Below are 4,199 nucleotides of genomic sequence, written 5' to 3'. Positions count from 1 at the left end.
GGCTCGGCGCCCAGTCGCTTTGCCGACTACTTTGTCATCTGCGGGCTGGACACCGAGACCGGGCTGGAGCCGGACGAGCTGTCGGGTGAGTGCGCGCCGAGCCCGGGCCCCTTGCTCGCGTCCGCTGCGGCCGGGGAGCCCGGCGGAGCCTCCTCGTCCCCGCTTTGTCCCGCAGCCGGGGAGTGCGGTCTGCGGGGCGCGGGGCTGCGCGGCGGCGGCGGCGCGTTCGCCCGGGGGACCGGCTCGGGCTGTGCCCCCGCCGCGGGGTCCGCGCGGCCCTCCGGCCCTCTGCGCCTTGGCGCGGCGGCGGCCACCGCGAAGGGGAAGGGTTGTGTGCGCTAAGCCCAGTGGAGGTCGAGGGACTTGATAGAAAATAAAGGAAAGCTTGTCCTCCAGCAGTTGTACGGGAGGGAAGGAGGCGTCCTACATCCTAGTGAAAGTAAGTTCCACCCAGACTTTAAAAAGCAAAACAAAAACTTGGTGAGTTTTTCTGTCCTCGCCCTAAGATCCCGGGAGACCAGTTCCTCAAAACCGTTAGAACCCAGCCCATCCGCTGGGCCCGAGGGTTTTCCTACTATTCGCAGCTCTGTTCTTCTCCATGGGGGCAGGAAAGAAGGCATGGAGAGAACTTGCACGACATCAAGAGGGATAGGAACTCCCTCGGCGCTAGAGAGGGCCTGTTTGTGCTCTGGGGCTAAGTCTTTTTGTGAGAAGTTATTTGTGTCCTTTATGAGGTCAGGTTCATTTGTAAAGAAAAGGGCAGTATCCTAGTTGGAGAGGCTGGGACGTGTTTGAACGGTTCGCACACAAATGATGTCTTTCAAGGGCGAGTGTGGTTGTTAGGATGGGTCCCTAACCAGATTTAGCACTCACTGCAGAAGGGTATGGGAATGATAAAATCCCCCCGAATTCCACTGCACTGTCATTGACGCCTTTGAATTATAGCAATTTGGAAAGTTTTTGTCTGGAGTGTCCAGTTATCAGGGTTTCAAGCGGGTGCAGGTTTGTTGTGGTATACTTTAAAGTTATGTCATCCTGACTTGATCTGGGAAACTCCTTTTTACTTTTCTGTCATGATGTGGTTACTGTCTACTTTAATCATGACTCTTTTTGGAAAGTGATTATTTTGTTGACTAGTTTTACTTCATATATGACAGGATAGTTTTTCTTTCTTCTTAGTCACCGGAAAATTTCCAGTGTTTCTTAAGAGAAAAATTCGATGCATACTTCAAATGTTAAAAGTGGGTTGTCTTTTTAAAAATACAAGTCTGGTTTGGTGGTGCACATTTGTAATCCCAGAACTCTAGGAGGCTGATGTAGGAGAATTACAACTTTGAGTCCATCCTAGGCAATTGAGCAGGTGAGATACCGACCTACCCCCCCCAAAAGATAATTGATACTTTATCAAGGTAAAAAAGGGCTGGGGAGATAGCGCAGTAGAATAAGCACTACCCTGGCAAGTGTAGCGTCCTGAGTTCAATCCCCAGTATAGCAAAAATTAAAAAAAAAAAAAAGGTTAAAAAAAAGACTATTTCCTCAAATTAATAGAAAAATTGTGAAGCAGTAATGGAGTTAATAGCCATTTGTTGGGGTGCTATACTGTTGCAAGTTCACTGGTTTGACTTGGTGCCACACACTAGTATCATAGCATTCATTTTGTACTTCAGTCTGGACCTCCTAAACTGAGGCAGGAAGATTGCAAATTTGAGCCCAGTGTGGGCAATATAGCTCAATAAGAAGGCCCTGAGCACCATCCTCAGTAGCACTGAACAAAAAGAAATTTATAATACACGTATTGGTCATCTGTTTGATATGCGTCGAATTTGTGATTTGGGATGATGTAGTTGTTGAACTTCAGTTCCAGGCATTAGTGCTGGAATGGACCTTAGAGAGGAAAATGAGGCCCAGGAAGGACAGTAGGATTTACATTCTAATTTCATTGCTTTTGCAGTGCTGGGGGTGGAACCCAGGGCCTTGCACATGCTAGGCAAGCACTTTACCACTGAGCCACATCTCTGCCCAGTCTCCGCTCTTGATGTGTAACTGTATCTCACTGTCCTGGCCCGAGGTTCTTGGAAAATGCTAACATATTGAGAAAGGTTAAAAATAAAACAATGATTCATGGACCTGTCCTGGTGGTGCAGGGTTGTAATCCGGCACTTGTCTTAATCCCAGCACTCAAGAAGCTAAGGCAGAAGGATGGTCAAGAGTTTGAGGCAAGACAGAGAGTTCAAGCCCAGCCTGAACTACATAATGACACTCTGTCTCAAATCAAATCAAAACAAAATAACCCCTCCAATGATTCTTAATGAAATTTAGAAATGGAATTAACCAGTTATCTTCATGCTGTGTTTCTGTCTGTGAAACTGCATATGTTCTTACAACATAAAGAGGATGGTCGACAAATGATGAACGTAGAAATGACACCAGGGAGTGAGTTAGTGCTGCCCAGTTTGAAGGTTAAACATTACTGCTCTGCTATTGAATATCTCTGATTGAGGGATAACCCTCCCAGAGAGAAGGAGAGTGTAAATAAAAGGCTTTTTTTCATTAAAAAAATTATTCATACATTTTTGATACACATAATGGCCACATTCATCATAGGGAATTTGTATCTGTACGTGATATAACTTGCTTCTTTTTTTCCCATTCCCCTTCCCTCTTCAGTCCCTCTTCCTCTCCTTATTTGCAAAAGCTTTGTTTCCAGTTTTTAATAAAAAGCATTAAGTAGAACCTCAAAAAATGTTTTAATTAAAAGAGAACTGTTAATTCTTTTTAAACAGCTATTATCTGGTTTACAGCAAGCTAAAATTATATCTCTGTGCAAGCTTAGAGGGGAGTGAAGGGGGATGAGTTTTATAAATATGTAAAACAGATTTTGTGTCTTTTTAAATGTGGCTTCAGTAGTGGGCTGTCAAGACCTTTTAGCGAATAGGTGGCTTTTGTTAGACAAGACACTGATTGAAGGATATATTCCCCCTTAATTTCATTTTGGTGGCTTGATAGGGGGAATCTGGACTACCAAGAGGGAGTCTTTTAATAAAGCAAAACAGAATACAAATAGCTATGTACTGTCCATATTGAGACTTATTTTCTGGCCTCAGCACGGCCTTATAGCTTCCAAATGGATGATGTCACAGTGAGTGAAGCTGCAGGAAGTCGTGAACTGCACTCAGGTTTTTAAAGAGGTATTGAGGAATTGGTGTTCTGAGCAAATTAAGTTGGAATTAACTTAATTTCCAAGTGAATTAAGTTGTTATTATATATCTCAGGTAACTTCTGAACTCGCAAAAAGTGTACCCAGTACAAATGAATCAGAAATGTTCATTGCTACCTCTGGTGTTGTGGAGAAGGATTAGAGATCACCCTGCTTTGTTTTCAATAGTAAGTAGGGAGCTTGGAGTCTCGCATAGACTAAAATCTTTGGATTTTTCTAGGTGTCTCTTGCTGTCACTGCTTCTCTTTCCTTGCAGTCTCAAGGATATTAAGCAAGTCATGTAGTTCTTTGATGTGTGAGACCCTAAGAAGGGTGTGAAATTATTTTTTTTTTCTAGTTAGTTGAGGAAGTCCTTTGATTTGAAGGAGCGGAAGGTAATCTATGAAGTACAAATACTGACAAACTTCAGGAAAAGTTCCTGCTTGTTGCCTTTTAGATAAACCAGACTGGAAAAAATTATTTTCAATTTATTATTTATTTTTGCTACAAGGGATCAAACTCAGGACTTTGTGCTTGACAGGGAGTTGCTTATGCCACTGAACTATCTCCCAGGCCCTACTCGCAGTTTGTTCCTTTATTGTTGGTGCATCCTAAGTGGGGAGGCAGAGCCTAGTAGAGACAGTCCTTGCTGCCTGTGTGATATGTAAGTGTCCTAGGGAATCTTCATTTACTTTTTTTATTCCTGTGGTCACAGACAGGTGACTACAGGAAAAGGCCTTAATCTTGTTTGTTTGTGTGTTTGTTGTTTTTTTGAGTCAGAGTTTCGCTGTGTAGTCCAGGCTGGCCCCCAATTTGGGGCAATCCTCTTGCCTTAGTCTCCCAAGTGCTGGAATTATAGGCATGTGCTACCATACCCAGAAAGCTTTATCTTAGTACAGAATTTCTGTGTCAGTTTGTCATTTGTCTTTCTGAAAGTTATATTCCAGAATATTTGTGACCTCTATTTCCTCTCTGGCTTGTCTCTTGTTGCCCCTCTCCATCC

General features: G+C 43.7%; 1 protein-coding gene across 1 annotated transcript in view; it reads left to right on the top strand.

Annotated features, from left to right (window-relative positions):
- The first annotated feature begins 6 nt into the window (after window positions 1-6).
- Dennd5a (DENN domain containing 5A) overlaps window positions 7-4,199 on the top strand; it is a 120,416-nt gene continuing 116,223 nt past the window's right edge. Inside the window, exon 1 of the mRNA XM_023719267.1 lies at window positions 7-85. The gene's annotated coding sequence lies outside the window, so the exon portion shown is untranslated. The remainder of the gene's footprint in view (window positions 86-4,199) is intronic.

Source organism: Octodon degus, unplaced genomic scaffold, assembly GCF_000260255.1.
Source record: "Octodon degus isolate 3935 unplaced genomic scaffold, OctDeg1.0 scaffold00067, whole genome shotgun sequence".
NCBI classification, from domain to species: Eukaryota; Metazoa; Chordata; class Mammalia; order Rodentia; family Octodontidae; genus Octodon; species Octodon degus.
Note: the sequence above shows the minus strand (reverse complement) of the source record. Positions and strands in the feature narration are given on the sequence as shown.